Genomic DNA, 14,114 nt, shown 5'->3' on the forward strand with positions numbered 1-14,114 from the left:
TTTGCATGGACTACATGACACATTTCACGCTGATGTTCTGTATAAAATTTACTTCATGGGATTTTGAACTATGTGTGGACTTAAGATTTGTCTACATGCTCTGAATGTCGGGTTTGTGATTTTGTGCATATTATTCTTATCGTCTACATATTTGGGTACGTGCTTCATCATCGATTTTTTAGTTTGTCTTTACAAAAAAAAAAAAATAATACATACAACTGAAAATAAAAATAAAAGTTTTTGGACCTATTTTCGTTATTTTCCAAAATTGTGCTACTTTTCTTAAATTTCAAATGTTTGGTGCTATTTTTGACATTTCATTTTCGCTCGAGTCTCGCCTGGACTTCGCTCAAGCGACAAAAGCAGAAAAGATGTGCTCAAGTTTCGCCTAGGTCTCGCTCGAGCGACATATATATTTAAAATGCGGCTGTTTCAATTTTTCGCGCATTTCATCATTTTTTTTTCTCCTCTTTCAATTCTTTTCTTCTTCCATTAAAATTATTCACTCCCAATTCATTTTTGGCCTCAATTCGACATCTTTAACACAATCTTGGGTCTGAAACACTGACTTCTTGGCAAAATCTTTAGGTAATTCTCAACTTTCTTTGCTTTCAATTTTTTTTGGTTTGTTTGATTTCTTTTCTTGATCATTGTGTTGGTTTGTGTTATTTTGGCATTACATCTTGCTTGTACACATGTTTTGCATCAAGTATTGCTTTCCATTTCCCAAATTATAGTGCATTCCTATGGTTTTCTTTATATTTTTTTTAAGTTTTTGGTCCATGTTCATCAATGTAGTTCTTGCACCTCGTTGATTCGTTTGATGTGTGGTTTGTTTGATTGTGAAGTGCATAGCATGTAGTTTTTAGGGATGTGTTTGGATTTGTGATTGGGTCTCGTATGTGCTCGAAATTTGGTGCCGAAGTCACACACGCCACGTGTTCGATGAAAGTTTACTTTTATGCTTATTTGGTTTCTTTTGATTTTTTTTTCATTTCCTTCTTTTCCTTCGTTTCTTTCCTACTTGTTTGAGTGTCGTTACATGTCGTGTGTGTTTTCATTCATGTTTATGTGATTGGATCATATGTGTTTCCGTGTGTGCATCTTCTCATATCATGTTGCATCGTGATGCGTGCATTTCACATTATGCTTATTCTTTTCATCTCCACATGTGCCAGATGGCTCGTAAGCGCTCTCGTACCTCTGCACAGCCTGCTAGTGGATCGACATCTTATAGTAGATCCCGGTTTATTTCTGCTACAGCTCAGGAGATCTTCACGTCTCAGTTCTCCTTACGCCTCGTTCTCATGGAGCGTAAGGTAATTCTATCTGACCTTCCTGTTGACATCGCCGCTATTTTTGTTTCCCGGGGTTGGGAGCCCCTTCTTGTTGATCTTACACCGCCGCCTCCACTCCTTGTTCAAGAGTTTTATGCTAATATTCATGAGGTGGATGGGTCGTCGTTTAGGAGTTTTCTTAGAGGTCATTCTTTTCGAGTTACTCCGTCTGTAGTGGCCTTGTGTTAGGTATACCTCAGATCCCTCATCCGACGTATCCCTATCTTCTCCCTGCTTCTCTTCTGGCCGATGCCCTTGTTCGGTCGACTCTTTTGAACACCCCGTCTACTGGGAGGCCTACGGCTATGGCCACGGGTTCATTACCCACTGATCGACGGGTTTTGTTGCTCATCGTGTGCACAAAACGGTGGCTTGTTGCCCATACTTCTTCTTTACCGATGGTACGGGCTCGTTTTCTATATGCCCTACTTCATGGGAACTCTATCGACCTTCCTACTTTTGTGTGCCAGCAGATTCTAGCTTCCTTTCGTACTCCTGGGGGTCGTTTAGGATTACCTTATGCCTGTTTGATTCATCGAGTTGCCCTTTCTCTTGGTGCATCTTTCCCTGAGCAGTCTTCTACTCGTATAGGTCGCCCGATAGGATAGCAGACCATTCACCAGAGTCGATCCCATGTCCCGTCCTCTTCGGCTCATGCTGCCGCTCAGGTTGAGCACGTTGATGTTTTTTATTTTTTGGAGCCCTTTGATCCTATTACTGATATTCTTACTGGGGGTTCCCGTGTCTTTCTTCCGCCTCGTTCGGATTTTCCTTCAGCTGTTCCGCTTCGAGCTGCCTTTCCTTCGACATCTACTTCTGCTCCAGGGGTGGCTTTCTTGCCTGTTGACCCCATGGTGATGCTTATGGGTCAGATGTCTACTTTAGTCACGCAGCAGGCTCGTATGATGGCAGAGATCACGCAGTTACGTGCTGTTTCGGAGCATCAGTCTGCTGAGCTTTCTTCATTTCGGCATGCTCTATCAGTGTGTCAGCGTCAGTTGCGTTGGATTCGTGATCGATTGGATGAGAGCTCGAGTGACGAGCCTAGTGATGAGTCTCCGAGTGCGGGTGGTACTGCTTCTTAGTTTTAGTTTTAGTTTTTGATCCTTTGTCATTTGTGACAAAAAGGGGGAGTAGATAGTTTAATCTCAATTTAACTGTGATATATTGGATTAAATGTGATATAACTGTGGTTTGATATCTATTTAATGACTAGATTAAGTTTTGATGTTTTAACAATATTGATGTATGTTTTTGGTATTTTTTGACTTACATTACTATTGCTTCTTAATCTGGTTAATTGCATATGCACTATTCCTTGTTTTATCTACTGTTTCCATTTCACGTGCTTTTACACTTGGTATTGAATTTCTGTATTTCAGGAAATAGGTTCGACAGGAGATAGTTGCTTCGGTTGAATGAATAGGTCGTTAGGAGTTACATTTTTTTTGTGTCCTTGACTGTCTTGTGTAATTTTGTCACAGAATGTCAAAGGGGGAGTTTGTTAGGAAAATGTTGTAATTGGCAATCTGTGACCAAAAGGACTAATTTGTCGAGTTTGTAAAGTCAAGGACCAATTTGTAAATGTTTAAAAGTTCAGGGACTTGTGTTGCAAATTCGCAATAATTAATGTATAGGTCTAGGGTAAAGTTGGATGCTTTGAAGATGAAAACGGCGCAAGATTGGTGCTAGAGTTTTGCCCTGACCTCGCTCGAGCGAGAGTGCGTCGCTAGAGTTTCGCCGGCACTTCGCTGGAACGACAGTGTCATCCGACGTTTGGTAATTTTCCTTCCTAGCGAATTTTAAACGCTCCATACTATCAAAAACGACCTACTATATAAACAAAAATTCCGCTTTTCATTAACAACCTTTGGCAAAACACATAGCACAATATTTTCCTCTCTACTAAAGGATCAATTGCAAAACTCTTCACCATATGATTCATTGAAAAAAAAAACATCAAACACCTTTTCAAACAAAACACCTATAAAAAAATCCTCACTACTTCCAGAAGATCAGTTGATTGAAGATCCGGGAAGGAGGTTGATTGAAGAACTGGAGTTCTTGTTGATTCACGGGAAATAGAAGAAATATAAGGCTGGGATTTTGGCGCAGATCTGCAGAATCCAGGAGAGCTTTGGTTGATACAGTAAGGAGGTCAGAGTGTTGTTAGATACAGTCATGTCTGGCGTACTGTAAGTTGGAGTCTTCTATAGTGAATCCCTATTGGCTTGTGCCCGGAGTTTTTACCCAGTTGGGTTTTCTCCGTCAACAATTTTTGTGTTATTTATTGCTTTCTGTCAATTTCAATTCAACCGGCAATTCAACATAGGTAGTTAAATCATGTGAATGAATCTGGACAACGTTTAATTTATATGACTTGTTGCATAACTTAATTAAATTCTTGAATTCCGCATAGACACCTATTCACCCCCTCTCTAGGTGTTGGTTGGGTCGAACTATAGCCTTTTCAGTTTTTAATGAGGTAGTATTTATTTTTAGTATTCCAATATAACTGTACTCTTTTTCGTTTGATTTTTTTGTCCTATTGGGTTTTTTTTTTTTTAAAACATGGCTTTAACGAAACATATATTTTGTAACGTGTCATTCAGGGAGGAGTGTTGTAAAAGATAAGTTTATTAGGATTTAGATGTAAATGACAATTATACCTCTACACCCTAAGAATTATTACTGTTATATCTCTAATTCTGCCCTATAAATATAGGGTTTTGATTCTTAATTAAATACACACAAATCTATTGACTTCACTCTGTTATCTTCTCTTTTCTTCTCTTTTATAACACTTATAAGTTTCTTTCAAAAATCAAATTATAAGTCATAATTATCTTTCCTTAAAAGTATTTATGTAAGATTTTTTATTAAAAAAATATTATGACTTAAATTTAGTTATAGGATACTCGAGGGTATCTCTTTCACCTCATCACTTCCAAAAATAAAATCAATCAGTTATTTACCAATAACATTCTCTCACCTAGGATCAAAGTAGAAACAAATTGAACAACTTCATCTATCTTATTGAAAAATTTAAAAAAAAAATAAATATTATTGGACTGTAAATTTGGCCACATTGAGAAATTGCATCTCTCCTTATTTGCAGATTATTGATTGTCATTTACAAGCAATACTTTCAACATTGATAAACTTTTTTTATGTCACGATTCTTGAATTTACCAAACACTGATTTCAGCTCTGAGCTACTGGATTTCGGGATTCAATCTCAACTACTAGGAGTAATTTTCATCCGAATTTGTTATTAGTTCGTTGAAATTGAGGTAAGTCTGTTATGAAAAGCAATAATTTGTGACTGCTACTAAATTTATGTTGAAAAAATCAAATGTGGATCAACAATTTGTGAGTATTCGATTGTGACTTCTACATCCTATTGATATTGTTACTTTTCTATTTTCAATTCACGACTGTAGCTGGTTGGTGATTTAAAATATGACTTCAACAATCTCTGTTCTATTGAAAAAATGCATTGCTTATTTGTGACATCCATTTATTCATTGTTTATTTGTGAACAACAAACTTAGTTATTCTTATTTCGTATTGTTGTGGTGTCCTATATAGTCAGCATGTGACCTGAACATATTCATCACTCATTCATGACCTGCACACTTATTTGTACTCATGTCGAGAATAAAATATAATTAAAGTGTGACATCAGTTTAAATATTTTTTATCTGCAAGCAACACACTTAGTTGTGTTTATTTCATGCTTCTATGTGCTATGTATAATATATTCAATTTGCCATCTTTGTTTATTCATTGCTTGTTTTTTATCAAGAGGCTAATTAGGGATTATTTCGAGTATAGAATATATCTAGTTTGTAACATCTGAAAATGGACTCTTGTGTGACATCGTTATGGTGGATGTTGTGACATGTGTGACCTTAGTCATATGTGACTTTTGTGGCATGTATGTACGTGACTGTAATTTGCGACTTGATGTTTTAATTGTGACTCGCTATTCTTTTGGTGTTTTTGCAATGGTGGTCAACTTTCTTGCCTATTGTATGGAGGCCATACATCAATATGACCTACTACAACCAATACTTTAATTGAGCGTTACCTATAACATTGGGTCATTGTGATTGCAAGTCACGAAAAATTGATAATCTATAGTTTATGTTGCATGTACAATTGAAGAATATGATCAAGGACATGTAATCTGGAAAAGTATCATTTAGTTCGAAACTTGACCATGATTTATACATTATGTAACAATGATGTTATAATTATGACCTAAAGTATATGTATTGCGATATGTATGTATGACTTAATACAACGTACGATTGTGAATTATAAAGTTAGGTTTCTGTAACTCAAAACTTGTGTCCTTGGAAATTATGACTTTATTCGAAAATTGAGGCTTGGTTTAAGATTAGAAAGCTTCAATAAGGGCAAGAGACGGAACATGTTGAATATGAAAGTCATTACCTGAAGATTAGTATCCATAATAATTATTCATCCAAGACCTAGACAACATATTACCAATATATATATATATATATATATATATATTTATTTATTTATTTATTTTTTTTTTTTTAACATATCACAAAGAATAACGATGAATATTTTAAAGTACAAAACAATATTTAAACCAAAGTAGCCATCAACCTTACAACTATATCAATGAAAAAGTTCAATGCTTACATACACTTTGACAAATCTAAATAGCCATAACCTAGCCGTAATTAAACATTGTTCATTCATACACTATGACAAATCTGAACTACCAAGACCTAATTGTAATTCAACTATATTGGACAATTTTTAATACTCACATACACTGTTTTATGTGAATAAAATAAAAAATCATCGCCCAACTGTAGTATCATGTCTTAAACAACAAATCATCAACGATGTCACAATTTAAAACAAACATAATCAACACAATGACCATGGTAGATTTAAGCATGCAAGTACAAATTAGCCCATGTTTGGTACCGATTATAGATTTTAATCTAAGCCCCCAGTTTGGCTCCCATTATTCTCCATTAAATTATAATTCATTTTTCTCTCTCTTCTTATCGATCACATATTCTCTAATAAAATAATATTATACGTAAAACCAAAATTTTTCTATCTTTTGTAACCATATATTCTTCAAAAAATTATATTTCTCTCATTATAATATGGAATAATGATGGCCAAACGGGCGGCAAGTCAAAGTGAATAATTTATTTCAACTACATAATTTATGGATTCCACAACTTTTCAACTACACATTTCATGAACATCTATCAAAATTTATTAAAAATTTGATTTTAATCCCCAACAAACAGGGACTTAAAAATGTGACACAAGAAGTCTTTGAAAAAATTTCATTATGTTTGAAGATGTTGTGTGATTGTGACCTATGAGGTCATATGATTTGTAATCTAAAACTTTTATAATACGTTATGCGATGTCGCATACTACAATGTGTGATTGTGAGTTTGTGACTTATAAACACATCTATTGGTAGACCATTAGAACACCTGCACGCCCATCTTGAGACTGTAAGGAAGAGGTAGATGGACAATGTTATATCCTTATTATTTATTTATAAAGTGGTTGAATCTATCATAATTCAACTTAATACTTTTAATAAAGCAAAATGATAAACTGTTCAAGCAGTATCACAAAATAGCTTCAGAATCAGCAATAAGCCAGCAACTGATCTATGTTCTACATTTGGTGATTTTTAAACTTTGCAACTGTTATCTAGGCGACAACCAATAAAATGCACTTCGATGCTATTATTTCCATAAACATGCACTAATATGCTCAAGCGACAACCAAGAAGTGCAAGAAAAAAGATGACACAGAAGTTAAAGGTATAGTCACGGTAATGTCATGCAATTATACCATCTCCTATTCCATGAAATTACATGAGATAATACTGTTTTACAATCCTCTCTCTTTTTTATTCCAAGTACAGTTCTAGATTCATTAATTGGATTTTGTTGATGATATTACTGTCGGTCCTAGAGTATAGTGAACCCGTTTGTATAATGAAGAAACAAACTTGCAGAAATTTAAAAACAAAAACACAAGAATTTTTCACCCTGAAAGGGTCTAGATGTTCAGTCAATGACCTACTCACCCGTTGAGCATTTATCAAGAGATATAGTTCTAAATCCACTAAGATAAACCAAGAAATCTTACAAATGTATGAAAAAATCAGAGATTTTTTCAATTTTTTTCTAGTCTCTATACTCAAATCAGTAACCAAAACAACTCTTAGATATCTCTCACTGATTGTACTAAACAACCCTCAATCTCACCAAAAGCGGATATTGGATCACAAAGATGGAAAGTTACTAACTTTAAGAGAAACCCTAGCTCAGAGAGAGAGAGAGAGAGCTTTCGAGCGAAAAACAATACAATAAAGTGACCCCGAGAAAATGAAATGACCAAGTATAATATCTATCCATATGAACTGGTTCAAATCTAGGGTCCTAATTAAGCCATGTGTATGGTAGATCACAGCCTACAATGGAGGCAAAATCGTGCAACCAAAAACACATTTATAATTGAGTCAGAGTTATTTTTGTGAAATTTAATCAGCCCAATGGGCGAGAAATAGTGAGGCAGCCCAAACATTTAACAATTACTATTCAAATTGCAAGTTTAACAAAAGTGCATTTGCCCTAACCAGGAACGCAGAAAATTTTGGTTTATATAAGAAAATACAGCAGCAAAAGAGAATTACTATCCACTGGTTCTATAGTCACTAGGTCACAACACACAGTTTCAACCATGCCCCCAAAACCCATAGACCAAGGAAGGAATCATTCAAAAATTCTCATCCCTTGTTTCTGTCCCAAAATTGCACTGGTTGGTTTTAAAAGAATTAAATTGAAACAGTGTCCATCATTAATTTCCGTTCACATATTAATTCAAACACCTTAAGCAACACACATAGAGCCCCAAAAGAAACTAAATTGACAAGCCCTTTTTTTTTTCTTTTTTTTCGCAAAACTGCATTTTACTGATTCTAAAAGAATAAAGCCGCAACTATCTCCAACTGATTTTTTGATTTATTTATGTTCAAACATAAACTGCCAGCAAAATACAAGAATAAAAATCTCGAAAGAAACTATACTTAGAAAAGTATATTACTGCAACAACGGCAACTTTTTTATTTCAAACTTTCATTTTACAGATTTCAAAATAATTAAAATCCCAATTGTCTCAAAGCCTTTTTTTTTTTTTGGGCCGGGGGGGGGGGGGTTGGTTTCTTCATCGGTTCATGTGGATTGCATGAGATAGTTATTCAACGCTAAATGTCGAGGTATACGACAATATGTATTGATCCCACTCATTTGTGTATCAAAGGACTTGCGAGCTTAATAATAATGTTCATTTGAGTTGAGGATTTATCAAATTCCACACGGCAAACATGGAATTTATTTCCTGTTTGTGCTTAATTTCTTGAAACACATTTTTTTAAACTCGTTTTCAGTCACACGTTTTATAATATACACAGATTTTAATGACTTTGTAACATACATTTCATCAAATTTTTTATTGAAATCTACTAAAATCTAACTTTTATCCAAATAAATGGGGTCTAATTCTTTACTCGATAATGCTAATAGTATTAAACTCCAACTCATGGTTGGGTCTAATTCACGCTCCAGTGTTGCTACTTAAGAAATAATACTAAGCAATCAAGACACTTGACAGTAATTGGTGAAATAGCCGATACTACGACCTTGGCAGAAAAAGGTACTAATTCTTGTTCACTAATCATGAAATTAACTAGTTGTCAATCCAAATATAAATTGTGTCTCGTTACACTTCACCACGCAACTGAGTAAGCTCTTGGCCTATATCATCTCGAAGTGATTGAAGCCACTTAATCACTTGCTTTTTTTGACTAACAATCCGATACAATTTTCTTAAAATTTTATTTTTATTTAGATTTTGGCGATATTCTTCACCAATTTCATGTTTTCCTAACTTGACAATTGCAAGTAATTGCCAATACCTTTTTTTTTTTTTTGGGGGGGGGGGGGGGGGTCTAGATCACACTATATTGAAATGATTCTTCAACAATCATTTGGGGAAGAAAAGAGTTTTTAGTTTTTAAAAAGTCGTGGTTATAAATTTAATTTTTGTTTTAGAAAATGTATTTTCAAAAATACCAAATCAAACAAGTTTGGTATAATTTATAAAATTAAAAACTAAAAATAGTTTGAAAGCAGCAAATCAAATGCCCTGAAATACTAGGCTATCAATTTCTCACAATAAACCCTTTTTGTCACGTATGAAATAAGAAGAAAACTACATCCAATTGATAACACAATGTAGCTGAATTATTGACCTAAACTTTCCACTTGGGTTAAACAAAGAAAGAGGAAACTTTCAACTTTCATTCCATCCTCTTTTATTCACTTTGCCATGCATGTCTCTATTCAAAATTTGCCACCCTTTTCTTCCCCTAAAATTGAAAAATCAGAATTTTGTTTTAATAGATTTTTTTTGCTTTACTGTGCATTACATTCCATCCAACTTATATACACACTGATTCTATACAAGCAATTACATACAGAGAACATTATAGACCTTTAAAAATAAACATTGCCATGTGGCTAACCGTTTTACATTTCCATTCCTAAAAATCAGGATATACACTAGCTTACACCATTGATGTTGTTAGCCGATTGATTGTGCTGTCATGTTGGTTGAGAGATTCTAACACCCTCCTCAAGGTGGAGTGTGTCTCTACCACTCCAAACTTGTCTCTGTGGAATAAGAACCTTGAATGTGTAAGGGGTTTTGTCAATAAGTCTGCTGTCTGATCTGACGAAGGCACATATTGTATTTCCAACTCTTTTCTTAGGATTTTGTCTCATATAAAATGAACATCCAGCTCAATATGCTTAGTACCTGCATGGTGAATCGGATTTGAAGCCAATGCACTGGCACTCAGATTGTCACACCAAATATTTGGAACTGATCTTTGTGATATTCCCAACTCTTTCATTAATGACTGAATCCATGTAATTTCTGATGCACAATGAGCTAATGCCCTGTATTCAGCTTCTGTGCTTAACCTAGCAACAACATGTTTCTTGGAACACCAAGGTACCAAGTTATCTCCAAGGTATACACAATATCCAGCAGTGGACCTCCTGTCGTCTGGATATGAAGCCCAATCGAAATCTGCAAATGCAGTTATGTCAAGGCTATCACTTTTTCGAATAGCAAGACCATGATTTAGTGTGCCCTTCAAATATTTGAACACCCTTTTTAGTGCCTTCCAATGAGCATCCATGGGTGTTTGAAAAAATTGGCTCATCCTATTCTCTAAGTAAGTGATATCTGGTCTTGTATGAGTCAGATGTTGAAGCCAACCAACTGCTCTTCTGTACAAGGTGGGGTCCTTCATAGCTTGCCCCTCAATCTTAGAGATTAGCTTGCCTACTGCCATAGGCGTTAAGCTTGGTTTTAAACTTTCGTAGCCAAATCTCTTAAGTCTACCACATACTTTGTTTGAGTCAAGTATAACCCGGTTGTACCTCTTTACACCTCCATACCTAAGAATTGACTAGGCTTCCCATATCCTTAAGGGCAAAGCAGGTGTCCAACTTATTAATAAACTCTTGCAATTGTTTATTGTTGCTAAATGTTATTATTATATCATCCACGTAAACAAGTGAAAACAGTATATCCCTTCCATTTGCAAAGAAGAACAATGAATTATCAGCCTGAGACTGTGTAAAGTTCCACTCTAATAGAGTATTTTTCAGCTTTTCATGCCAGGCTCTTGGGGCTTGCCTCAACCCATACAGGACCTTTTCCAACTTACACACATAACTAGGATTTTTCTCGTACACAAATCCTTGTGGCTGATTCATATACACTATCTCATTCAATTTTCTATTTAAGAAGGCATTTTTCACATCCACCTGTATGATCTCCCAATCCTTAGACATAGCAAGTGTTAAAATGATTTTCAAAGTTGATGCCTTAATAACATGGCTAAATGTTTCACCAAAATCTACTCCAAGTGTTTGAAGGAATCCCTTGGTAACTAATCTTGCCTTGTGCCTTTGTACTTTGCCTGCTACATCATACTTCAATCTAAATATCCATTTGTTGCCAATTATCTTCATTCCGGGCTTAGAGGTTACCAATGTCCATGTTTTATTCTTCATCAAGGCATTGTATTCTTCCTGCATAGCCTTCTTCCAACTATTACTCAGCAGTGCTTCATCAACAGGAAGTGGCTCAATTTTTGCTAACTTGTCATGTACTTGATTTGTGCAAACTTTTGGTTTAAAGATTCTAGCTTTGCTTCTAGTAATCATCTGATGTCTAGTATTGCATTTTGGACCTGGATAGCTACATCATCTGTAGTTCCTTTAGTATCACATTCACCTTGTTGGACTCCTACTTGCTCATGACCAACTAGTTCTTCTTGATTTATCTCAGCATCATTGCTTTCTCCTTCAACTTCAATTTTTATTTCTTTGTTAGAGAAGCTTACAGCAGGTGATGCCCCAGGATCAGTTGTATCAGTTAAGATTTGAGGAATTGTTTTGTGATTGGACCCAACAACAAGGGGAAGAAAACTCATAGCTATTTCAAAAGTTTGTGGCTGGACTAGTTTGTTTATAAAATCAGACTTGAACAAAAATTCTAGTTCATTGAACACCACATGCTTGGAAATATAAGTTCTACCACTTGAGCTTAGGAACTTATATCCTTTGTGTGAATCACCATAGCTAAGGAAAACACATCTTTGAGAATGAAAATTGAATTTGTGCTTTTGGTAAGGTCTAAGGCAAGGGTAATAGGCACAACCAAATGTCTTTAGCATTTTATAATCAAAGTCTCTCCTAAATAGTGCTTGAAAAGCCGATTTATGTTGGAGTATAGGGGTAGGTAGTCTGTTTATCTTGTAAGTTGCTGTTTTGAATGATTCCCACCAGTAATATAGAGGCATTTGAGCTTGAGCTAGAAATGTTAACCCAGTCTCGATAATGTGTCTATGTTTTCTTTCTTCCGTACCATTTTGTACTGATGTGTATGGGCAAAAGTGTCTAAGTTCGATACCGAATTCAAAGGCAATTTTGTCAAAGTTTCTGAACTCTCCTCTCCAGTCTAATTGAAGTGTTTTAATCTTCTTTTCCAACTTGTTTTCCACTAATTTTTTGAATTGAATGAAGATGTTTAGTGCCTCAGACTTGTGTTTCATAGGGTATATCTAGGTGAATTTGCTATGATCATCAACAAAGATAATGTAGTACCTAAATCCTGAGGTAGAATTCAAGGGTGCTGGTCCCCAGACATTTGTGTGTACAAGATCTAAAGGTCTTGATGCATGTGATGAGGATGCATTAAATGGTAGTGCATGAGATTTTCCAAATTTACATGATTCACAGAAAGTTGGACTTTCATTAGCTTTGGTAAAATTATTGCAGGACTTTAGAACTTGACTCAACACATGGTTTGAAGGATGGCCTAGTCTTCTATGCCAAACATCAAGTTCTGACTCTGACACTTTGACAACTTCGGTTAACTCATCACAACTGGAATTCACTGTAAAACAGTTGGAATTATTTTGGTGGTTTGACTCTATAGTATTAAGCTCGATTTTGGGACTTAGCAACCTTAGCTGATACAAGCCCATCCTTAAGCATCCCTTGCAACAGTATCTTCTTCGTTTGTAGGTCCTTAACAACACAACAATCAGAGAAAATTCCATAAATACATTGTTATCACTTGTAAGCTGAGAAATATTGACTAAATTCTTTTTAATTGAAGGTAAATGCAGCAGTCTATTTAGTGTGAGAGGTTTATCATTCACTATAGGGACAGTTCCTTTTCCAATATGTGCAATGCGTAGTGATTTTCCATCACCAACTATTAGTTTTTCCTTACCTTCATATTTTTGGATAGTATCCAGATTACCTTTGTTGGCTGTGAAATGATTGCTTGCACTGAAATCTGCAAACCAAGCTGGATCTTCAAGAGTTCTTGGTGAAGCCACAAACGCAGAGGGTGCTGAGCTGCTGTTTTGATGATTTTGATTGCTTGGTCTGCCACCCATGTATCTATCATCATACCTGTTAAAAGACCAGCTGGTTGAGTGGTTATTAAGTCCACAAATTTGGGAGGGTCCTCTATTTTCATTTTGCCTGCCCACTCTACCTCTACCTCTTGTTCTTCCTCTGAAATTCATTGATCTGCCACCGTTTGCTCCTTTAAAAACTTTGCCACCACCTGCACCAGTTCTTTGGATGAGTTGTACACTCGATTGGCCAACATTCATTGATGCAAAGTTGTTCTTAACTTGATTCAAATACTCAAGTCTACTTTCTAATCTCATTAGCACAGAGGACAATTCATGCTAAGATATGTTATCCTTGCTGTTATCTTGCACCACTATAGGAGTGTTCTCTTCATCCAATCCAGATAATACTTGAGTTATAAGATCACTGTGGTCAACAACCTTTCCAGCTATTTCTAGATTATCAGCTAGTTGTTTGATGGTAGTGAGGTATTGATCCATGGACATAGAGCCTTTCCTTGTCCTTTGTAATTCTCCAGTAAGAAGAACAACCCATTGACTTGTTCAGTACACCATAGGTTTCTTCCACTGCAGTCCACAACTTGCTTGAATTAGTGCATCCCATTACTCTCATTACTTTCTCTGGAGTCATGGATGAGTATAACCATCCCATTAACAGTTGATCAGTTGAGATCCACCTATTATACTCAGGTATCTGAGTCATCTCTATTGCTTCTCCC

The sequence above is a fragment of the Olea europaea genome, unplaced genomic scaffold (assembly GCF_002742605.1).
Source record: "Olea europaea var. sylvestris unplaced genomic scaffold, O_europaea_v1 scaffold2793, whole genome shotgun sequence".
Taxonomy (NCBI): Eukaryota; Viridiplantae; Streptophyta; class Magnoliopsida; order Lamiales; family Oleaceae; genus Olea; species Olea europaea.